General features: G+C 44.9%; 1 long non-coding RNA gene across 1 annotated transcript in view; it reads right to left on the reverse strand.

Annotated features, from left to right (window-relative positions):
* The window catches only part of LOC116659235, a 125,960-nt gene that overhangs the window by 22,780 nt on the left and 77,730 nt on the right, over nt 1–25,450 (reverse strand). Inside the window, exons 5-6 of the long non-coding RNA XR_004314472.1 lie at nt 17,050–17,135; nt 14,457–14,536 (exon numbers count right to left, since the gene is read on the reverse strand). This is a non-coding gene — a long non-coding RNA (uncharacterized LOC116659235). The remainder of the gene's footprint in view (nt 1–14,456; nt 14,537–17,049; nt 17,136–25,450) is intronic.

Raw genomic sequence — 25,450 nt, forward strand, 5'->3', positions numbered from 1 at the left:
CAGGACCTCCATCCTCTCTGCTTCAGGAACAATTATCTTAACGTTTTAGACAGATTTTGAACACATTCAAGACCCAAGAATAACTGTCTCAGTAGGAAGAACCGATTAACACAGATATTTATGTAAGTGAAGCTAGTCAATGAGGAGAAGGAACCTTGGGGTAGGATGAAAGGAAATGAAGAGAAAAGGGGGTGAATAAATAGTTCAAGTCAGCATTTGATTTTATTCTCCATCCTGTGCCTTTCCTTTACTAAGATTTTTACACATTGGGTCCATTGATAAGAACTGGTTAAAAAATAAAGGAAAAGAGAGCCTTAAATAAATGGTAAAGCTAATAGAGACCCAGGGACAGATCCTTCTCTCAAATGCACAGCTTGCCGCTCCGCATATAGTATCTTGAAAAATCTTTACTGCCTTCAAAGATACAGCCCTTGGCACCGAGCACCATGCCTCCAAGTTTAGAATGTGGACCTCCATATTTATGTTCCCCAGATGGTGGAATTTATAAATGCACCATGGGGGGCTATTGAAATTAATAATTTAATTCATTTCCGTGATTGTGCCATGATTACTAGTCATTATGGCAATAGCAGTTAGCAGAGTCTCTCAGTTCTGGAATGTAGCTGAAGGGTAATCTCAGTGAGAGTAATTCCTCTGTCATCCTATTTCAGATGCAGTCAATCTCTTCTGAATGGGGAACAGCCAAAAGTTTCTGGAATGAAAATGAAGGCAGCTTCAACCGAGTTAGATGAAAATGGCTTCAATTTATGTGATTTCAAAAGTTTGAAAGCAGTCCTCTAAGGAACACGGTTACGATCTGTGATTGTTGAACTCAGAGAAGGAACAGATAAGAAGGGACCCCAAGCGCTGCCTCCAAATGCACACACCTCCCACTCCGTGTCTGCGGACAGCCCACATCCAAATGATTGAGAATTAATGGCACTTTTACTTTATATTCCCACTTGTCTGCTTATCAGGGGAATATATTGGCAGCTGGACTAAATGACTTTTGAAGTCCCTTCCATAGAGTCTCAGAGATTCCCCGAGTCAATGGTGGGGTTGAGGGAATAGCGGAATAGCAACTCTGTATTTCCTCAAGGGAAGCCCTTGCTTCCCTCAGCCTAACGATCTGGAAGCCTAAATGTGCAAGAGGGAAAATTATTAGGCACCGCCACACATGAGTTTGGCCAACGTGAGAGAGCCCATTGGAATTCTGAACCCAGCGGGCTGCATGTAACTGCCTTGGATTTATAAAGTGCCTCTTCTTCTTTGAGAAGCCAAAACCCTTTCCCCTATTTCCCTCAATATCCTCAAAGTTTTTGTTAATCACAAAAGGAAAGCCTGACCTATGGATCTTTATTCAATAGTTGAAGAAACTGACACGTGAATAATAAAATAATCCCCCAAATGTTGGAAATAGATTCCATTACCTTGACTCATCACCTTTGCTCCATCCATTCAACCCACTGCATTGAAGAGGGGAAGGGACAGTGGGGAAACAGAAGCAGAAGATGAACACAGCTACTCCCCGTTCCCAAGAGGGGGACTGAGACTCAGCGACCCCATAAAGCCTGGACCACTCTTCTCTTTTGCTTCACTCTACAGTCTTGTGAGTCAAGGAGCTCTCAGGATGGATCCAGGACACAGAAGCATAGCTACCTTTGTTTTCCAACCTGGTATCAAGGGAAGCTTTAAAAAGGCTGCGGATTTGGGAAAATGGCCACAAAAACGTGCCCTACTGCTGTTGTTTTTCAGGAACTACACCAGTGAATGTCCCGGATGGACTAAGTACATGGTGACTGCAAGCGGGAGGGCCCCAGTAATCATTCTGAGTGATTTTGGAGAACATTTCCCTCTCAAAGCCCAGGGCTCCATCTTTATCTCCTTAAGTGCCTTGCTCCTGCTTCCCTGACAGTTTGTACCTCTTCAGCAGTGCTTCTCACACCCCAGAGAGTGGGATTCGAGGAGACAGTAGGGGAGAGTCTGGGGGCTCTGAGGAACTGCTGTCCATAGCTGTCCCCATGACGCCAGCACAGGGATTCCCCCAGGACAAGCCCAGCAAATGTTACTGAATCACATTCATCTGATTAGGGGGAACAATAGGTATCACTAAAGGGAGGGGAAGTGGGTGGGGGGAATTTGCCCTAATTTCTTTTTGGCCGTGAAAGAAGAGCTAAGGAGAACCCAAACTCCCTAAGTGTATGGGTCACAGTAGTCCTAGCACCTTACCTATGTGACAAAAGAGAATGACGTTCAGGTGGCATTTTTCTTAGAAATGCAGGATCTCCCCTATTTGGTAACACCGAGGACGTTGAGGGACGGGCGGGAGACTTGGAGCCACTGGTTTCTTTCCTCTTCCTACTGCTCTCATACAGGTGTTATTGTTGCTGCTGTCCATGACATTTCACAGGTTATGACTCATTCTTGAAAGCGCTTTCCAGTGACCTGGCAAAGTATATAGAAGAGAGGCCCTTGGACTAAAAGTTGGGTGCATGAGATCCTTAATCCCAGCACTCTCCCAAACTTGCTGTGTGAACTTGAGCAAATCTTTAGCTGCCCTTGCTGTCGGCTTCCTCTGCAAGGATGCCACAGCGGAAGGAGGGTGGGCTTGGGGGTTAAGCAAATGAGTTTAGATACCAGACCTCACTTTTATAAGTTATGTGACCTTGGGCAAGATACTTCACTCTCTTAGTCTTAAGTGCTTCATTCCTCACATGAGAATAACATGGCCTGACATAGAGGGCGACAGGAGCTTTAAAGGAGCTCATACACACAAAACACTTAGCCAAACACCTGGCACAAACCAGGCATCCATATGTGTCACTTGCTTGACTTTTCAATAAAATGGGTGCTATAGGCTGAATGTGTACATTCCCCCCAAATTCGTATGTTGACACCTAATGCCCAGTGTGATGGTATTAGGCGGTTAGGTATTTGGGAAGTGATTTGGTCATGAGGGTGGAGCCTTCACGAAGAGGATTAGTGCCCTTATAAAAGTGGCTCCAGAGAGCTCCCTCGGTCCTACCCTGTGAGGACACAATGAGAAGTCAGCAGTCTGCACCCCGGAAGAGGGCCCTCACCAGAACCCATCCATGCTGGCTCACTGATCTCGGACTTCTGGCCCCCAGAACTTTGAGCAATACGTTTCTGCTGTTTATAAGCCACCCGGTCTGTGGCGTTTTGTTATAGCAGACTGAAACAGTGGGGTTTCATCATCTCCTCCTTGTCAAGTCGTTTTAAGGATCAAGTGAGATCATAGATGTTAAAGATCCCTTAAAACTGCAAAATACTGTGCATTTGTATTCACATGGGAGAAATAGAACATACATAACTAGACACTACTGCATCACGTTCCAATATTCACAGCAGGTTATTCAGTGTTTTCAAAGTGTTTTTGAAACAATTTTTAAGAAGGGGACCAACATGCATTGTTTTTATTATAAGAAGCCATGGTGGCCGTAGGGGGGAGCAGGAATGAAACTCCAAGCGTGATAAGAGGTGGAAGGATGTTGGAAGTGGCTTTGATTTACAACTACATCCTAGCTCATCAGCAAAGTGAGTTCCAATCCAAACTAAATGTGTCAGAACAGAAAGACTGGTCCAATGACCATTTCAGTCAGTCTTTAGTGACTTGATGCTCATTGGAGACTTTGTAAAGATGGATAATGGCTAAATGTCTTTGTTACCAAGTGTGCTGAGAGTGCTGGGCACATAATAACAACATCTTGGCCACTCTCTACTTCAGTAGGACACCTCTTTCCAAACTCTGGTGCAGGGATCGCCTTTCCACAGAATGTTTATAGTGTTCTGGAGTCAAATATGTCTAGGAAAAGCTTGACCTCGTCTCAGACATTCATAGCACATATTTGTAGAGTAAAGCGTCTGGGGGGGGGGGGGTCTTGCAGACTTAAGTACATTTGTTTAACCCAGAATTTCCCTACGTAATTAGAGGCTTTTCCCCTTTCCTCTATGGAGTCACAATTAATAGCTTTTAGAACAATTTTCTGTGTAAACACAAGCCCAAGAAGAGATCTGTCCCCCAACCACGGACCCCATTCTGCTGTACTTGGGACACAGTTAGTAGCCTTAGAGCAAGGTGGGTGGGAAACAAGAGCTTCAGGGGCTTTGCTAGATAATGGTGCATCTTCTCCCATCAGTGTTGCAGGACCACCATGTCCCTCTGAGGAGCAGAGATCGTAGGTATATACGCCAAGATAGCAAACGTTCACCACCGTGTGGCCGCTGCAGAGGGTTGTGGGCCAGGGAGGCCTGAAAGCCCCACCCGGTGCCAGAGCACATTTCACTCTCAAAGGGAAACATCAGCAAAGGGGGATGCAGAGAGGGAGAGGACAGAGGCACCGCCCCCATGCCAGGATGATACAGCAGATGCACTAAAAATCAACCCGCTCCACCTGCTCTCCCTCCCCTGCTCAAAACTGTGTCATATCAAAACAGCAGCGAGAGTTGCCATTGAGAGAAATCTGGCATCTTCAGGGGGGTGATACAGTTTTCTAAATGCATTCTCTGAATGTAGTTCTAGCTTAAAGAGCAAAAGCTTAAATTAAGTAGTAAAAATCATGCAGGGGAACAGGACACATGTTTTGTATCCTTTTCCCGCAGCACCCTGTACACACACACACACACTTATTCTTCTATTTATTTTCCTCCACTATTCAGATTCATTGGCATCATCCTTGCCTCCCAGTGATGATCTACTCCATTGTCTTCTTGCCACACAATTCAATTCAAGACAATTGTTTCTTATCCACTGTGTGCCAGGCGCTGAGCTTAGAGTCATCGGTTCTCGGTGTCATCTTGGAGCAGAGTCATCTTGGATTCTGCCCTTCTCCGGCACAGTATTTAACAGATCACAAAACCCCATCAATTCTACCTCTGAAATATCACCCCAATATTACCAGATCTGCTTCCTTGCTGTCCTCCCAGGGCCCTCCTTCTGGTCCTCATCATTTCTCCCCCAGAAAAATGCAGCAGCCTGATGTGTCTTCCTGCCTCCAGCATCCATCCACACCCACGCTAGGGCAGCCAAAGATCTGATATGAACTAAGGATGCAAAGACCTTCGATGGCTTTGCCTCAGCTCTGAAAACGGCCTCAACTTTAGACAGAAGCTTGAGGGGGCCTTCATAGTCTGGTCCCTCACTGCCTTTACAGTTGCAAGTTTCCAGGGCTCCTGCCTTCTCCCTTTCCTCCATCATGCCTCCTCCAGCAGCAAGTGGGTCTTTGTCATTATTCTTAGCACATAAGGCTAAGTCTGACAAATTTGCATCAAATGAGAAGTGGCACAGATGAATGAATGGGTAGATGGAAGAGTAAATGTACTAGTCTCCTACTGTAGCTGTAAAAAGCTACCACAAATTTAGCGGCTTAAAACAACACAAGGTTATTATATTATAGTTCTGGAAGTCAGAGTCCAAAATGGGTCAACAGGGCCGCGTTCCTTCTGGAGGCTCCAGGGAAGGACTTGTTTCCTTGTCTCTTTCAGCTTCTAGAGGCCGACTGCATTCCTTGACCTGCAGCCCCATTCCTCTATCTTCAGAGTACATCATTCTCAACTCTGCTTCCATCATCCCATATCCTTCTCCCTGTATCTGTGACTCTGACACGCCTGCATCCTTCTTATAAGGACCTTTGTAATTACATCATAGGGCCCATCTGGATAATCCACGAGAGCCTCCCCATCTCAAGAGCTGTAACTTGATCACCTATGCAAAGTGCCTTTTGCCACGTAAGGTAACACAGTCACCAGTTTGGGGGATTAGGGTGTGAATGTCTTGGGGTGGGAGGCATTACTCAGTCTTCCATTGTGAATCAATAGACTTAAAAAAAAAGGAATATCACAGTGGTATAAGGTGCCAGGGAAAATTATAAGAAGGTGAAGCTAAACTCTACGTAGAAAAATCAAGGCAAAGCTTCACAGAAGGAATGGTGTTTGAGCTGACTTTGAAGAACATACAGGAGTTCTAAAGGGACAAAAGGAGGCAGCCCTTCCACGTGGAGGAGACAGCATAACCCAAAGCAGAGGCAGGACAGGGGCCAGTAGGTTGATGTGACTGAAGCACAAGTTTCAAGTGGAGGGGACAGTGGACTGGAGGGCAGGATCTCACACGCCAAGCTCAGGAGTTTGGAGATTAACCTGAAGTCCGTGGGGAATTATGTGGGAAGCAAGCAGGGATATGGCACGATTGTTCTATCCAACAGAACTTTCTACAGTGATGGAAATGTTCTCTATCTGCGCTGCTCAATGGGCAACCATTAGCCATGTGGGCTACTGAGCACTTAAAATGTAGCCAGGGTAACTGAGGAACTGAATTTTAAATTTTATTTAATTTTAATTAATCTAAACGTAAATAGGTATGTGTGGCTACCACATTGGACAACACCATTCGGGAAAGATCATCTGGAGGGTGGATGGATTGAAGGTAACTTGTAGGTGTGGGAGACCAAAGGCAGAGAGCCAGAAGGCATCTACCCAGATGAAAAGTGAACACGATCTGAACTACCTGGAAACACAGGCAGCAGTGATAACAGCTGGTTCAGAGAGTAGAGAGGGCTGTAGATTAGCAGTGTTTGACTGATGGAACTTGGCTACAGTCAAGTCTGGGATGAATCTTGGTTTCTCACTTGGGTGGCTGGATGGGGCTCTTCATTGAGCAAAAGGAGCAGAGTTTCTAAGTTAAGATGATAATTTTAATTTGTTAACAGACCTAGTTTTATGGACACATTCTAAAATAAATACATCTGGAGCACATGAGAGGGGGATCTGGGCTGAAGGTATATATAGGTTTGGAAACAATCAGTACATAGGTGAGGGCTGAACCCCTGGGTGTGGAAGGTTTTGCCCAGGAGGCGTAAAAAGCCTAGGAAAACAGAGGGCACAGCACAGACCCTCAGGGAGCGCAGCATTTAAAGGACCAGCAAAGGCTGGAAAGAATGAATTTACAAGCAATGAGGAAAATTAGGGGAGAGTGGGGCTCTGAAGGAAGAAGAGATCAAGAAGGAAATGATGCATTTTTTTTCTTACAGAGGTCAAATGTAATAATGACTGAAAAATTGCCATGGCGTTTGAGACAGGTGGCTTAGCAAGAGCAGTTTCAGCAGAGCGGGGGTGGGGGTCGAGGGCAATGGAAGCCCGAGGACTCACGGGTAATTGTGAGGAAAAAAGCAGGGGGACCAGGGTAGACCCCAAGTACTAACTCTCTCAATGACCTTGACTGAAAGAAAAAGAGAAGTAGAGCACGGAGTGAAAGGGAACAGAAAGGCAAAAGATGGGTGAGATTTGCCCCCATGGACGTGCAGAAGGGAAAGAGAGTAACGCTTGGGGGATGCTAAGAACACAGGAGAGAGGAAAAGGGGATGAATAACGCTGCCAGCTGTCCACACCAAGCAGTCTACACGTTAGTTTTCCTTATGATAAAAGCAAACAACAACACAGATATACAGATTCCATTTTTTAAATCCCACTTGAAAAAAATAACCATATGTGTACAAGTGGCACAATCTAAAGTGAAACGTAAGCTGCAACGTGGATGTTTATCGAAGTGTTTTCCCTGTCAGGCCATTTCTGATCCACAAATTTAATTAAAGAGCACCTGGTTATTTTGGTCAAGACCTCTGACACATCAGGGAATGACTGATGGAACAAGGTCTCTGCGTCTCAGAGAATCAGCCCTTGCCATTTGCTGCGCCAAGGCTGGAATGACCTTCTTTCTAGAGGCATCAGAGGAGACTTTATGGGAGCAAAGTTACAAGAGTGTAAGATCACACCCACCTTGCCTCTCAGTTTCCCATTGCTCCACTACCACTACCTACACACACACACACACACACACACACACACACACACCCCACTTTACAGGAGGATAGGTAACTTAGTCTGTTCTGGCTACAAAATACCATAGACTGGTTGGCTTACAGACAACAGAAATTTACTCCTTACAGTTCTGAAGGCTGGATGTCCAAGGTCAGGGCACTGGCAGATGCAGTGTCTGGTTTATAGATGGCTGTCTTCTTACTGTGCACCTACACCGCAGAAGGATCTCTCTGGAGCCTCCTTTACTAGGGCAGTAATCCCATCTGCAAGGGCTCTGCCCTCATGACTAGTCACCTCCTAAAGGCTTCACTTCAAACACTGTCACATGAGGCATTAGGTTTTAACTCTGTATTCTGGTGTTGGGGTGGGGGCGGGGCACAAACATTCAGTCACTGGCCGTGGGACAGCACACTTCTGACCTTGGCTCATCTCCCATCTTCACTCATCTCCCATCTTCACTCTGAGAACCCCTAGGAGGCTTAGTGTGGTCCCTAAGAAGTGGCCTCAGGCAGCCAGGGCAGCTGAAAGGAGGAAAAGAAGGAAGCAGGAGGAAGCAAGAGAAGATGGAAAGACAGAGAACCCTGCAGGAGGGCACGTGAAGGTACAACTCGGGACACTCTAGGGCACCTGGACATTCTGTTACCCATCGTAGATTTTAGTCTTGGGAGCATCAAGGACACGTGTAATGTAATATGGGACGAGTGACTGTTGGCCACTGTTTAGCAAGCTCTCTGAAGGAGAGGAGGAGGAGAAGAGGGAAAGCAGAAGGAGGAGGCGGAGCAGCAGAGGAAGAGGAGGAGGAGCACGAGAGGAGGAGAGGGGAGGGAGGAAAAAGAAGGTGGAGGAGGCTGCAGAAAAGGCCAACGCAACTGTTTTGCTGCTCCCCAAACTCCTGACATATTCCCACATCACCCACCCACGGTCCCAGTCAGATGCTGGGGTTGAAAATCTGTTCAAAGACTCGAGTGGAAGGTTTGTTCCTCTTTCCTGGCACTCCCAATGGTGGCAACCTGGCCCTGTTTATTATACCTGTAGGTTGATACTGAAGGAGAAGATAGGGGACTTGCAAATGGCAGGGCCAACGTTGATTCCTGTATCTCCCAGGAAGGAAGGACTTTCAAAATAGCTCGGGTCTTTTCCCACCAAAAGCTAACCAATAAAAAAGAAAAGGAATAAACTTCCGGCTGGAAGAGAAATTGCTGGCTACCTATCATTTTCAGATAAGGAGCTGTGGCTCCGAGAGGCTTAATGAGTTGCCCCAAGAAACAAACTAGAGCCCAGGTCTCCTGACTCCCCATTGCATTCCCTTTCCACTGCCTCACAGGTTTTCAGACTCTGTTCCTTGGAGGCATCATGGAGAAAAGGGTGGAAGGAAGCCCAGTTAAGCGAGCAGACCCTGGGTCCCCTGCCCCTTCAACCACATTCAACCATAGCAATTCTTTTTTGTCCCTTCTAAACACACACACACAGACACACACACACACAGACACACACACACACACACACACACACACACACACACACACACACACACACAGCTTCTGCATAGTATTTACTTGGAAGAAAATTTCTGTTCCTAAATCTAAGTTATAAAAACTACTGCCTTATACCATACTTATATTTATGTTTCACATACAACAAGGAATCAGGCCCTGTTATAAAGACTCATTGTCAAACATAGAAGGTTTTCTTCAGTATGAATATGACGCGGAATGAACGAGGGCGCTAACTGGATAGTGAGAGTGAATGGAAAAAGTTAGTGCAGGAGGGCTTCCGTGCAGCAGGCAGACCTTTCACTGGGAAGTGAATAACAATGGTTCTCAAACTTTTTTGTTTGAAATCACCTGGAGAGCTTGAGACAGCACAGCTCTCAGGCCCCACACTAAAGTTTCTGATGCAGAAAGTGTGAGGTAGAGACAAAGAATTTTCATTTCTAACAAGTTCCTAGAGGCTGCTGCTGCCGCCGGTCCAGTGGCCACACTCGGAGCATCACTGGTGTAGGGTACAGACTGCTGCACAGGTGTAGTGTCGATATGAGGTCCTCATGATGTTTCAGACTGAACTTCTGATGTATAGCAAGAACTTCTTTCCGAGGCAGTATTATACAATTGGAGAAAATAATATCTGGGACTTTTTAAGACATCGAAAAATGCTTCTGTTATAATGTTGAATAATAAAAGAATATGATTTCAATGAGCAAAGATGATAGAAAAAAACTGAAATGTGCCAATTATTTTCCCTGCTGCATAAAGCATCCATTACTTGAACTCTAGACATTATGTAGATATGGTAGGTGGTGGTTGGAGCGGGAATAAATGCTTATACCTATATGTGTATCAGAACTGCTCAGCTCTTTGAAAACCTCATAAACATCAGGGTTTGGGGTGGAAATAAATTTCTCTTTCTATGCATATGCATGTCCTATGCACTCACTCCTTCCACAAATATTTATAAATGCCTACCAGATGCCAGGCACTGTGCCAGGCAGAGAAAAGACACATGTTCATTGCCTGCATCCAGTGATAGAAACAGGAAGTAAGATAAGCACTAATAGAAGCATATGGAAAGTTCTATGAAGGAGGAACCATGTGGTTTGACAGATACTGAGCTCCATTTTGGACAAGTTAAGTGTGGGTTTGTGGAACATCCAGGGAGATAGATCAAGCAGAAAGCTGGGGAAAGTGGCTGTAACTCAGGAGGGAGGCCTGGGTTGGAGGTGGAGATGGAGGGTCTCGATCTAATTATGAGTATCAGTGATTCTCCATGAAAATGAGTGAAGTGTGAGGCAAAGGGAATCGGCTAGACGAGGAGGAGCCAGTGAGGAAGACTGAGAGGCTGACCCTGGGCTCAGAGGAAGGTAGTCAAGATAAGGTATAAAATTAAGGGCATATTAATACTTCTTTTTTAAACAATAGTGATTTATTTACTCGAAATAAGATTTCTCTAGTAATTTAGTCAGTATACCCTGTAGGGAAGAGATGATGTGCTGAATGGCTCACAGCATGCCTTGTGCTCCTGGTTAGAGTCAAACCTCACTTAGTGTTTTCACATAAATCCTGGTGTGTTATTCAGGTGAACAAAGGATTATCCTCACCAACATCACTCTAAAACTCTAGTCATTTTTCTAATAGTTTTCTTCTTAAGACCATTAGATTTCAGTCGTTGAGTCATGTACATACATAGTATTGGTCATGTGCAAAAACAAGTCAATTTCTATCAGCCTGGGGGCTCATGGACTCACATACATTTGTGCACAAGTGCACATGTGTGCGTGCGCACACACACACACACACACACACACACAATCTTTCCCCCTTCTCCTTATTATCCCATCTCTCTTTGGATCCTTAAGGTGCAACTGCAACAGTGAGAGTGTCACATTTCTAGTTCTGGTTGTCATGAGCTTTCAAAATTTTAAGTAAAAATCATTACTCAATCTGTGGGTTATTCCAATCTGTTATGTTCAATTCAATGTACATGTAATGAGCGCTTTTGTTCACGTCGATACGGTAATGGGTCAGGCTACTATTTCCACACTCACTGAACTTATGGAGCAATAAGTAGCATTTTTGATCAAAGTAATTTGGCTTTGTAGTTATTTATGTATATTAAAAAATATATACACATATGTAATCTTACTTAAAATGTGTAGATAATGTTTTGTTATTTATATATATATACACACACACATGATTTCAGGTCATCATTCTGGTCACTGTGCAAGGTATACATGTGTATTCTCATATATATCAGGATTTAAGATTTTCAGGGTTTGGAGGTGAAAGGTCTCACTACAAAGAAACAGCATTGAGGGTGGCGGAACTTTCTGCATCTTGCCTGTGGCAGTGCTTACATAGTTCCGCATGTATCAAAATTATAGAACTCTAAGCCCCCAAATTTACTATATGAAAATTTAAAAATAAATAAAGAATTTAAAATGCTGAATCTACAATAGTTGCTACCTCAAAGGATATTGTTTAAAATAAAGTCAACTTGTCGCTTTATGATCAAACCCCTTACACACACACACTCACGCCTCTTTATAGAACTTCCACACAAAGTTACTTCTTTGCTTGTAATCTTATGCCAGGGAAGTTCGGTTGACTTCCCCAAGGTACAATGGTAGGTGGCAGTTCAGCCCTTTTTGCCTGCAGTGCCTCAAATTTCTACTCGTTTGTTAAGAGAATTCTCCAGAGAAAGATGTATGACAGCACTTTGAGAGTAACATCCACACCCACTGCTGAAGAGTAAAAAGAGGCAGCTCGAGGTTCAACTCTGTAAAACAATTTAGTGGCTAAATGTGTGACTTAAGAACTAACTCGGAGCAGGTACTTGGGAAGAAACGATTAAAAATGGTGATGAATGCCTCCCAGAGTATATGGGCGTTAAGACTTGCACTCAAGTCTTCCATCTCTGCTTCTGCGCACATACTAGACTTCAAGTACACATCTCTTTATCCACTCTATTGCCTCATGGCCATTACTTGCGGGTGATGAATGCTAGTGTTCACAGAACAGCGCGCTGATGCATTTTTTCCTGCCATTGTGTGTAACATGTTTTCTAATTCTTTTGCTCTATTCAGCATTTGACCCCAACGATAGGAGATTATGGTATTAACTCTCTACCCAGCACACATTCTTTACAGACTCTCACTAAATACTGTAAGCCTGCTGCAGAGAGGAATAAAAGTGAAAGCATACCGTCTGGTCTTAAGCTGAGCACACAGAGGGTCGTGATCCAATTGGAAGGGAAGCAGAATTTTTAAAAAGAAAGAGGTTTGACCAAATTTTAATCCTTGTCATTTTCATTTCTCTTACCCTGTGGATTTGGGTGATTTTATTTACACTGTCAGCTTGAGCCTAGGGATTGGAAATCAGGCTTTTATGGAGATTATTAAAAGTACATAGAGTACACTAAAGGTTGGGCTAACTGATATATGCTGCTAAAAATATGAATGTGAATGCCCTGGTATTAGATGCCACTGCGTACATTTCATCCTCCTTAGAAGGTTATTCTTGGGAGCCGGACCTGCTGCGCTGGTAATGAGCTGCAGGCTGGCAGAGTATTTCTAATAGGTAGCGAATGACCAGGGACGGAGATGAATTAGCATTACTCAGATGAGAAGGTAGCTCTTTATACCATCAATTCCAAGGCAAAGCAATTCCACCATCCTTCTTCTAAAAGAGAGGGCACTGTAGATTGGGATGGGGGAGGAGGGCAGGGTTAAAGCTTTAAGGACTTATCGATGGGTTGGATGGGCTGTAATGTCATCCAAGTCTCTAGGCTGGGTTTTGTTTGGCCTGAGATCCTCTAGTGACTAGACGCACGGCTAGTGACTTGGTTAGGTAAGGTCATATAGGCCTCGGTGACAAAGATAAAGCTCAAGACCTCAGTCACAGTCTTTCAGGTCTCAACAGATGAAAAATGAGATGGTTCACTCAATCTCAAAATGCTAGGAGCACTCATGCTTTGACGAGGCAGAGTTAGGATCTCAAAGACATGGCACCACCACTTTGCAAAGTAGCTGACTATGTGGGGCTCGTGTCCTTGCAAGGTTATAGATTATGATAATCTTAATAGGCTTAAGAGGGTTTTAGAGAGATACATGGATCATAGCTCTATGCTGGACCACCAAGAGAAAGCGGAGTATTTTAGGGACTTATTTCCAATTATGAGGGCCGATTGCAATCCCACACCTGCTGCATGGCCTCCTTGGGTGTCACTGACAGATCAAGAGTCCCTGCTGTGCTAAGCTCTGAAGGGTGTACCACACCTAGAAACGGGGAGGAAGGCAGATGGCAGGAAACAGCTGACCACGTGTTTATTTCACTTGGCGCTCTCGAGTCCCAAGACCTGGAGAGCGACGTTGAGTTTATGAACTGAGGTTTATATCTCCTGGTCATGTCCTAGATGCCTGTGTATAAAAATGTGCTACCCTGCCATAGAAAAGTGTGCTATCCAAAAAATGTGCTATCCGGGCCACAGAAAAGGGACCACTGTGAAAGGCGGACCATCAATGCCTTCACTGTTTGAGACCTTAGTTCTGAACTACTTGTCCCAACTCACTTATGTTCTATATCCTAACTTGTTCCTCTTCCTCTCAACTTCAGATCTGGTGATTCATTTTCCATTTTGCAGCCTTACTCATTCACCCCCAAAACTAGCTGCCCTCTGACTAAAATGTTTATTTCTCTCTTAAACTTTGACCCCAATTCCTGCTGTGGCTGTCCTGCCTTTGTGCACACTGAGTAAGCAGCCCCACCTGTCCTCTCTGTCAATGTGCCCCCATGTCCCCAGAGTGGCTCTCGCTCCAGGTGTCCCACAGCCCCCAGGTAGGATCTGTCACCAGAAAGAAGTGAAATGTGTCCTTCGGTGTGATGGCATACAGAGTGCTATGACTCTGAACCTTCTTCATTAACTGTCTTCTTAAAATATAAACGAATATGTCCTGCTGCTTGTAATTTTTTTTCAAATCGAGTTTCACGTGTTTCGCTTACTGGGCTTGCCTAAGTCAGGAAGGATAAATATGAATTCTCGTTTAAGTACGACAGTACTAGTGACCTTAGGACAAGTCACGTGACTTGGTCCATGTTACAGAGCAAGTGAATTACAGAGCTTTAACTCACCTGGTCAGTGCTTGATCTGCTACGATGCTGCCTCGGACCAAGACCCTCTAGAGAACAGGGATCAAATTCGGGTGGTCACTCTGTATGAAAATTAGTAAGTGAATCTGATGATAGGATGCAAGAGTTCATGACAACGATGAGTATTAAATGTTTTTCATCTCTAACTGTATAAATCAACTTTATTTTCCTGATTTTCGTATCTGCATGCCTTTGCACTGTTTCCTCTACTTAGAATGCCTTCCACCTGCCCTACTTGCCTAGAAACTCTCTTCAGTTTCTAGAACCTGATACCTATGTAACCTCCTCTCTAGGATCGATACCTATCACCACCTCTCCCCACCTCCAAACAGAATTAACTATGCCGTACGTCAATGCTACTACTCTTAAGATACAATTCTTTTTTTTTTAATTGAAGTATAGTCGGTTTACAATGTTGTGTTAATTTCTGGTGTAGAGCATAGTGATTCAGTTATTTGCATACACACACACACACACACACACACCCCTTTTCATATTCTTTTTCATTATAGGCTATTACAAGGTATTGAATATAGTTCCCTGTGCTGTACAGTAGGACCTAACGTTTATCTGTTTTATATATAGTAGTTAGCATCTGCTGTTATTCAGCTGCACAAGCAGAGTTTAGAGATAGCACTGGGGAAGGAAGGTGCTTTGTTGAAGGGCCCATCAAAGCCATAAGTGTATTACCAGTTCGTGCTGAGACTGGCAAAGTGGCACTTAGACAATGCCCATGCTGAAACTTCCAAAGGTGGGACTTCCCTGGGCTGTCCACCTTTTTCTGGTCACTATATCTCATCATCAGAAGCATCTAATCTCCTTCCCTATAGATTCATATAAACTCGTTGTAAGAGTTGATCAGCAGTCTTCTTTGTCTTTGTTCTTAGGAGGTGACCCTTCTGCTTGCTTGATTTGAAGACTATAAGAAGCTGCAATCCTGCTGAGCAGAACTTTTTCAGAACTTTATTGGATCCATTTAACAAGGCCTGCACTCGGTACACGTGGAATCCAGAAGTTTCCATATACTCCTGTAGGAGGATACAGTGGTACTGAGGGCTGGAGGATGTGCAGGGGTCTGGTGTTGGTACAACATGGCCACAGAGTGTAAGGATTCCATCTCCAGAGGCAAACGACCAGGACCATGGGCAGGATTAAAAAAAAAACCCAAAAGCCACTTCTCTGTGGCCACCAGCCCATGGTACTCAGGGAATGGGCCAGAGTCATCCTACAGCAAAGACCAGCAAGAAATCAGAGGGAACAAGCCATCCCAAGGTCCCCTCCCCCACCCCATAAAGGTACATAAACCTCCCCCCAGGCCTGGATGCTATTGAGCTGACAGGTAGGAGGAGAGCAGTGAATCTCTGAAAGTCTGGGAATTGACCCCAAAGAAGCTATTTTCAACAAGAGAAGGAGTAGTCTTTAATTGCCAAGTTTATATGGTCCCCCTCCACTTCCCTATGAGAGAGAGAAGTGGTCAGAGCCAGATGAGAAATTATATTGAAAATATAAAATGCTCTATGCTCTTAACTCAGCTGAATGTAATGCATATGATTTTTAACCCCACACTGTATTAATGATGCAAAGTCACTGGTCAAAATGCTCAGAGGCCCCATCCCTGCTTTAAGTGGTAGAATGCAGGTTGGATAGAAATACGTGTAATGTCATCTACCTTGTATAGCTATGTAAGGTTTTTCATCTATGATTAAATCATTAAATTCTTTTTTTTTTTTTTTTTTTTTTTGTCTCATCATAGGTCCAATGTGGAGGGCGGGAGGGATTTAGTCTCTACATTTTTATCTAAGAAATGTTATTTCCTTACCATCAGTGGAGAGAACACAGAACCCATAAAGTTGCTCACACTAGTTGTGCTATGAATCTGTATTTGGTGTTGAGAAAGATAACAGGCCAGAAGTTCATGGGAAAGAAATCGTTTGCCACGTGTTGTCAGGCACTTTACAAACCTCACTATCTTTCATCCTCCTCAAACTGCCACTGTTCCCCTGTTACAGACAAGGAAACTAAAACTGATTAATAAATCAAAGTCTATTTGTCCAAGATCACCAAAGCCAGAAGGCCCAGAGCTAGAATTGGAATCAAGCTGCATGACCATGGCAGGACCCTTGCTGCTTCCCCGCATGGCCAAGGGTCCCTGTCCCTCTGCCCAGCTCATCACACGGAGACCTGACTAATGGCCACACCCAGTGGACACACAGAGCTGATGCCTCCTGTTTTCTGCAAATGGACGCTGGAACTTCACTCTGCCAACTCAGGCTTTATTTGACCTTAGTGAGGACCAGCAGCCCAGAGTATCTCCCTTCCTAAGACAGGAGACTTGTTTTTCTTACCCAGGTTCCCAGTTTTGATGCTAGATTGAAAGTTTTATTTTTCTCTCCAGCTCCCCATTTGCATTCTTTCCAATTATCACATTCACTCTTGAAAGAAAAACCCAAGTGGGTTTTCTGGTTCCTCGGCTTCTCAGGCTCCTGGTCTGAAGGGTCATTGTGTTGACAAATCAGGAGGGTGGATTCTGATAGCTGGGCTTCTCAGCCTGGCCCAGGTGCCTTCAGATACTCACTTGTTCCCTTAGACACTGCAATGAGCATGCAGGAGTCAGCAGGTAAGGTGTCGTGGTCCCGGGAACACAGCAGTTTGCAGGGGCACCTGGGGAGAGGATGCAGGTCTTCAAAACACACTCTAAAAAGTGCTTTCTAATATGCAGGCATCACCTCCTGTGGAGCACGGAGCACGCCGTCGGACAACTGTGCTGAGCTCTGTGAAGTCATGGAAAAGACTAAAAATGGCCCATTCCTTAGGACATAAGGAAAAACAGGCATTGAGCCAGTGGAAAACATAAAGCAAGCCAGAAAGAAATGGAAGCTTTCTGCCTTTTCCTTGCCGGTTCCTTTCTGCAGCAAAAGCCAATTTTACTAGCATTTTGTCAGCCAGAGCCTTGGTAGACAAGTACTTCCAAATTCTCAGACCAGCGAAAACGGAGATTCATAAAGATGTTTTGAGGACTGTAGCCCTTAAATGGTTTTGTAAATTTTTTTTATGGATGTATACTTGATTTACTTTGGGAATTATTAATACAAATTAAATACTGCCTGCTTTTTTAAAACCACTGAGTAGTGATACATCTTTTAGAAAACTAGTCATTCACCTTTAGAATGTTTATTTAGAACATTTTGTTAACCAGAATATTTGATTTCTGGGAGAATTTTGTACTACACTGGCTAAAAATTGAGTAGCTAGCATCATGAAAATCTGCGTACTTCAGAATCAGTAGGAGGAGGTTGCCTCCCAAATCTGCTAATTAACTGTGTGACCTTCAGGTCCTTTACACTGTGCCTTATTTTTCTCATTTACAGATGAGGGTAATGACATCTCCCTTGCCCCGTGATTAAGCTTACATGAGCGAGGCATGTGCACATGCCTAGCACACACCTGCACACAGGAGACACTCAACAAACGCGCTGCGATTATTAAGATGATTATGAGCATCTTTTTAAATGCAGTGACTACCAGTCATGTGAGCTCATTTCTAACTCTTTCCTTCTCATTCCGCCAGCCTCTGCCCACCCCTGCACTCTGGTCGTACAGACCCCCCCTGGAACACTGAAAGTCTTCCCAAAGGCTACGATCAGCCCTTCCTTTTCCCATACACAAAATAAAGGGTCGTTTGGGAGTGTCCGAGCCCTCCTGGGCTGGCTCTCCCTTCCACGGAGACACCGCCCTCTGTCCACGTCTTGGTTCGTCCCATCATTTCCTCTTTCTCTGGTCCAGACCTGGATAAACTTGTGGTTTCCTTCCTTCAGGCTCTCTAGAGAGCTGAGTACTGCATACTTGAAAGCCTAAAAATTTGTCATTTCCACCTTGAACTAGTGGCTGACCTTGCCAGACAGCCTGGGAAATGAATTAGTGTCCTTAAGCAGAGGCAGAATATGAGCAGTGACCCAGCTCTCCCAGGCAACTCCGGAAACTGTCAAGCGCTAGTTAAAGTTCCCTTTTCCCAACCCCTTTAATTATGTTGAAAACTATGTCATATTGTTTTTGAAAAAGTTAATGAAATAGTAGGTAAAGGTGAACCAAGGAACATAATTTACTTGGATTTCCTTGCAAGCTTTTGATAAGGTCCCTCATAAAAGGCCATTAAGGAAAATAGATGGCCAGAGGGTTCTGGGCAAAAGTCTTTTTGGTGTATTAAAAACTGGTTAAGCAATTTTAGAAGGAAGAATCACTGACGCTGGCTACTTCTTGCAGTGGAGAGAGGTTAATCACAAGCTGTCCCCAGTGTGAGCAGTTGGACTTGAAGTGTTTGAAGGATTTATAAAGGAAAAGAAAGTAAAGTTGGTCAAAGACACAAAACGATGGTCATAGTACGAGCATGTCCAGGGTACGCATGAAGGATCTTTGCCTGTCCACCAGGAATACAGTCCTTGGAGGGGAGAACTGGGTCCACCCCAAAGATGAAACCTCCAAGGAGGGGCACTGAGCTCTGAAAACCTTTCAGAGAAAGATAGAAACACTTCTCACTCGTGGCCCAAGCACAGCCGGGCCTGAGGCTGGAGGGCAGGACACGATGACCTTGCAAGTGTCCTTCCCACACTTCCAGCAGATGGTGGTTTAAGGCCATGAAAAATCAGAAATGAGTGGCATGGGCTGAAAGCATTTAAGCAATATGAAGACACCATTTTGCATACTTTTCATTCCAGAATTGTAAAAGAAGAATTCTGTCTGTAAAAGAAAGCCAAAGGAATGTCACGGGGACTAAAACATTAAACGCATCTCCTGGGTAATTCTTGCATTTGACTTGATGCAGCAGAAGGTAAACAAGAGATACTGAGGACCTGTTTACTGCCTACTACACAGAAAATGGAAGTGCTCCGTGTTTTACAAAAGAAGATAGATCTTCCTTTAAAGTGCTTATAATCTAACAATACACTTACGCTCATAGTTATCCTCACTGTCCGCCACCACCTCCCCCAACAATGTTTTCATTGTAAATGAGACGGAGGGAATCACACAAATATCTGGATGCAGATGAGGCAAATCCCAGGTCCTCTCTGAGCCCCGTCCCCATTAATCTTTGTGACACTTCGGTAACACTTCTTATCGAGTCTCACCTGCATTCCTTCAAGATCAAAAAGTCCTGAACAAAAAAAGTCACACTGCAATTGGTGGCCAAGTGAATTCTCATCTAGATTTGCCAAAACTTCTTTTCTTTTACCCAGTTGAGTAATAACTCTGGTTCATACACAGACTGCTATTTACACAGTAGAGACACATTTATAGACACATTTATTTTGAGACAGAGACAAAGAGAGAGAATGTTGGATAATATATTGGTCATTAAAACACTCCTCTCCAAGAGTCCACCGATGGACCCACACAAATGTTGTCAACTTACTTTTGACAAAGTTGCAAAGGCAATTCAATAGGAAAGGAGTAGTCTTTTCAACAAATGGTACTGGAACAAATGGATATCTATATGCAAAAAAGCACACATACCCCCCCCACACACACACAAACCAAAAACCTCTATACATACTATGTACAAAAATTAACTCAAAATGGTTCATAGGTCTAAATGTAAGTGTAATTGTTCTAAAAGAAAATGTAGGAGAAAATCTGCACCACTGAGTTAGGCAAAAAGCTCTTAGCTACAACAGCAAAAATGTTACCAATAAAAGAAAAAAAAATGGATAAACTGGACTCGATAAAAAGTCAAAGCCTTAAGACCTGGGTTATAAGCAGAAACAAACAGAAAGCAAACCTTTCATTTTTTTCCAACCAGACTTAGAGATGTAAAACCTTTTCTCAGGAACGTAAGAAGCAGGGCAGGTAACTGAATTGAAAATGGCAGCTCCTTTTCAGCTAATTTTTCCCCAAAATGGATCAGGTGGAAATAAATGACTCTTTCCTCTGTCTTCCTAGTAATCTGTATGCTTTCTTAGTCCTTATCACACTCGACTGTCGTCAATTGTCAGAGACTCATCTCGTGCACGAACATTGAGTTGTGAGCCCCTCTGGGGCAGAGCCAAGGGTACCGTGCCCGTGTCCTCCGGGAACCCAGCTGAGGTTCTACCAAGAGCATGTGTCGTCAGCAAACGTGGGAGGAATACAATAAAGAGGAGGAAAGCAAGAACGCAGCAGAAAGACGTTGTGTGAGGAGAGAAAAGGGAGGGAGGGAGGTAAGGAAGAGAAAAGAGGAGAGAAAAGGAGAGGAGAAGGATAGAAAGGAAGGAAGGGAGAGAAGGGAAAAGAAACTGTGCCTCGGTGAAAACAAGGCCAGGCAGGGTCTGTGGGGAGGCAGGGCGATGTCCGGTGGGACGGGGCAGCCCGGGGACAGCCTGGCCACCCGGGGCCCTGTTACCCAGCCCTGCCCGTGGCCGTGCGGCCAGGCCACTCTCCCTGAAAGCACCAGCACCTCCGTCCGCCCTGAGGCAGCCCCGTGGATGTCAGGAGCCGTTGTGTGGTTCCGCACGGGGCCAAGCCGGCAGGAAGAGGGAGGCTGGCGCTGCTGGCTGGGGCTCCCGGGTCTGCTCCCCTGCTCCCGGCAGCGGGCCTGGGTCCCGGAGCCAGAGAAGCCAGGTCAGGGTGGCGAGGAGCTGCTGGCATGGTGGGGCTCTCACATTCTCTCCTTTCCAATGGCCCGGCCTTGCCGGGGAAACGGGAGGGGCTGGACAGCCAGCAGCCGAGAGTGAGAACTTCCCCTTGCCAGAGCCAGCTGCTGGCTGCCATCTGGGCAGGGGCAGTGCCAGTTTCCCAAATCTGCCTTCCCTTTGGATGAGGGGGAGAAAACTCTGTGCTGGGAAGATAGCTTCTCCTTCCATCCTGAGGCTCTCAGTTAAAAACCCAACAAAACCAGCCTTTGAAAAAGGGAGGTACGAGGAATACCACACGCTGGGCTGTTTCCAAAGGAATTTGTTTCTCCTGGGACCTTTACATCCAAGCAAAATCTCTATTCGCCCTCGATTTCCCTTGGTTCTTTCATTTTACTTAGTGATAACCTTTACTTTTAAAAATTAAATCTAACTGCTTGGCACAAATAAAATGCCTATCCTTGTGTCCTTTATTTTTGTCACACAGGGATGGGATCATCCACTGGAAACTGAAAATTCTCTGACATCTAGTGTGATTTGGTCTTTTTAATTCACCCTCTACCATGAATAACCCAGCAGCCCACTAAACTGATGCTCACTGGATACTTTCTGGTGGATTTATTCATTCACTGAATGCATATTGAGCACCTTCTGCACATCAGCACAGGATTGTCCATGATGAAGAACTGAAGAAGATCTGGCTCCTATTCTCAGAGGTCAGCCAGTTGAATGGAAGCATCCCCTTGGGTCCTCCTGGACGTCAGGACGAACGGGCACTTCCCCTGCAGTGTGTCAGCCCTGTGCAGAGCCCAGCCCCGAGCTCACACGGTCTTATTGTGTTACCACTGTGTTCCCAGGAGGCAGATGGGAAAAGAGCTGGCACCTGACAGAGCACAGAATCAAGGGGAGCCTCTGCAAAACCAAAAGGCAGGCAGGATTTATCCAAAGTTGGGATATATGTAACAAGCTGCCCACTGTGGGCACCGACCACTCAGAGCAAATGCTGGCTGGGACAGGTGAGTACCATCACCCTGGTACATACTGGCTGAATAAGAACCCTAGATTTATGTTTTATTATTGTCTTAGCTGTCAAATCCTTCTTCTCCATCTTGATACCTTTCCTCGTAGTGAAACCCAGAACCAACCCAACTTCCCACCATAGCAACTGGATGGACGCAGGGATAGAAGTGCCTAGTGCTTCGTGAGGACCTCGAGTTCGCAGAGACCTTCATGGTGGGGCTTCAGTTTGGCTTCCCTGACTTTACTGGCATCCTGGTTCTGAAGCAACTCTCAACATGCCTGTTATTCATGGAATAGTTGGACAAGGCAGGCTGAAAGCCAGGGACAGTCTGGATTCAAGGTTCATTCTCCCAGCTCTAGAGTCTTAATGTGCAGCCTGTCTGGGCATAATCTGGCCCTAGGAATAACTGGCTCACATTGTCCAGACTCACAGGAACAATACTATCTTGCATTTTATATGTTTATTGAGTTATTTAAAAACAATGAAGAATACACATAAATGCAGCTCGCATAGGCCTGAGCCTCCAGGAAGCACTCATTATTTGATAAACTTGAAAGTGAACGATCACCTTTGACACTCACTGTAGTCCCTGAGACAGGCAGAGCAGGCATGATTCATTCCCATTGGGTCGCCCAGCAGGGGTAAACAGTTTGTCCCAGCTGACATAGTCAGTGGCAGAGTTAGACCAGAAGTCAGATCTCCTGACTTCTAATGCAGTGCCCTTTCCACAAGCCAGATTACTAATTCATAATATAAACTCCAGCATCCTAGGTGACACCCACTTGAGAAATGAAATGAAGACCAGGAGTTCCCTTGATAAATACATAGATGAAAACATAAAGGATTAACCCACTAAGAGTTTGACTTCTGGCACCACCTTTGGTAACCATGCTACATTGAGCAAGTTAAGCAGTCTCTCCAAGCCTCTGCTTTTTCATCCAGAGAAAAGAAACAGCATCCATGTCCTCCCCAGGAACATTTGCTTGTCTGTTTATTGAGCACTGATTCTCTTCCAGGCACCTTCTAATACTTCAGAAATATTCATTCATTTCACCCTCACAACAACCCTGTTAAGTAAGTCATTATTATCCCCATTTTACAGACAGGAAAACTGAGGCACAAAGAGGTCAAGTCACACATCTAGGAAATGGCAGAGCCAAGATTCCGACCAGCTGGCCCACTCGCAGAGCCTCAGAGATTACCCACTACACCAGGTGGTTCCCCCACTCTACCAAAGGGTATGTCTTAAGGAACTGTGTGGATTTGTTGGAAAGAGCTTCTAGGCAGGGTTCCTTTCTGAGCCTCTTAAATCTCATTGTAAAATCTCTCCTCTGCTCTCCTAGCAAAAGCTTGAGCAGCATTGGAATCTCTTCCTAGAGGTTTCTTAACCCTGAGATTTGATGAACCAAAGACACTGAAACTGACAGACTGGCCTTAAAGTCCTTGGCCATAAATTCTTCACCAAAATCAATTTTCTAAGCGTATCAAGGCATAGCTCTCAGGCAGGCCCTAGGCTGAACTATCACTGAGAAGGTGTTTCGGGCCCTTTGGGGGCCAACAATTGCTGATACACATGGAAATGTCAAAGGACAGAGGAGGTTCAGAGTGAATCTACAATGATCGTGGGACTGGAGGGACCTTTGTGTGAGCACAGCCGGAAGGCATGAGGCCTACTCACGCTGCAAAAGCAAATCACAAGGGGCTACGGGGGGAAACCTTTACAGCCATGAAAAGTGTGGGCAGAGTGAAAACAGTTTTGTCCAGAAATTCCCAAACTCTGAACCTGTGAGACAACTGGTTTGAAGGAATAAGTTTCAGGATAAATAAAAGGCAATCCTACTTCAAGACATAAGCTGTCTCAAGAGACAACATGGGGTAAAAGCATACATAGTTTCAAGAAGGGTTTCATAAATGAAGGGATGCTAGAGTTAGTGTGATAAGCTAAAGGGAAGTCTGCACTGGAATTAAGGCTCCAACAGTACCTTGCTTTGCACAGAGCTGGATATGTCATACACACCCAGGCCTGGGGCCTCTCCTGAGCCCTGGGAAACTGTCATGGCCCGTAGTATCAGGTCCACTTTATGTAAAAGGAAACAGAAGCTTAAGAAATCTGCCCAGTGTTTGTAGCATGGAGATCCTCCCCAACTCCAAACTGAAGGTGAACTTGGCTTCTCAGGCAAGTGAAGACATCTGGGGACAGCGCACTCAGATTTTCCCATTGTCTTCTGAACCACCAGGATCCAAGATGATCCCGAATAGCTTTCCTGGACCTGACTAAGGTCAGCCATTCAGAGGACAAAATGTCCTACACACAAGCCCTTCTGTCTCCCCCATTAGGCCTAGGCTCCCATGCATAACAGGCTTGTGTGAAGATCTCAAAGAGAACTGTGCTGTTGAAATTTTTTTAAAAAAAAATAAAACAACCTATGAGTTTTATCTCTTTATCTCCTCAGTCCAGAGGGAAAAAAAGGGACACAATCTGTCCTCCCAGTGGGACAGCCACCTGATTAGATGTCATAAAACAGAGTAGTCCTTTAGTTAATAATGGCTGGAATACCTCCGACCCACAGTTACTGGAAAGGAAAAAAAAAAAAAAAACTAACTACAGATAAACTCCCTAGGGTTTCAGATCCATTTTGCAATAAGCCGTGTTATGAAGGAAACCTGGCCCCAAAAGATAGTTTGAATGCAAAATAAAGATAGTTCACATGCTTTGAAGCAGATACAGGGCTCCTGCGGAAGCAACAGAATCATATTTTCGGAGGATCATTATATTTCCTGCTTCAGACTTTATTTGGGTCCCACCGTTCTTTTATACACCTCCTATTTTTAGTCATCAGAGACGCCATGTCCTGCCAGGCAGGGGCCTCAGTGGGGCTGGTCTGGCAGGAATGGCCAGGGTTGGCTGCCTGGGGTGTTGAGAGAGCCGGGCAGACGGGGGTTAGGCAAGCTTCAAGGAGCAGGTGCGGCCCATGGGGCCAGACAGGCCAGTGGGGCCTGGGGAGTCTCAGGGCAAAGATTTAGGGGAAGCACCATGGGTTTAGGGAGCAGGATTCCAGGGTCCAGGAAGCCAGTGAACTATTAGGAAGGGGCTGGAATACAGAGAAAGCAGAGGTGGGCAAGAACACTTTGAGACACCCTGTCAGAAAAGAATGGGTAGGGGCTTGAGTGCACGGGCTTAAGAACCTTGAAGACATTATGCTAAGTGAAATCAACAAGTCACGGAAGACAAATACTGTGTGAGTCCTTTTATGTTACGTGAGGTACCTAAAATATGCAAATTCGTAGAATCAGAGTGCAACAGCAGCGCTGGAAGGAGGGGAAATGGAGAGTTACCTACCAGTGGGTATAAA

This window comes from Camelus ferus, chromosome 23 (assembly GCF_009834535.1).
Source record: "Camelus ferus isolate YT-003-E chromosome 23, BCGSAC_Cfer_1.0, whole genome shotgun sequence".
Classification (NCBI taxonomy): Eukaryota; Metazoa; Chordata; class Mammalia; order Artiodactyla; family Camelidae; genus Camelus; species Camelus ferus.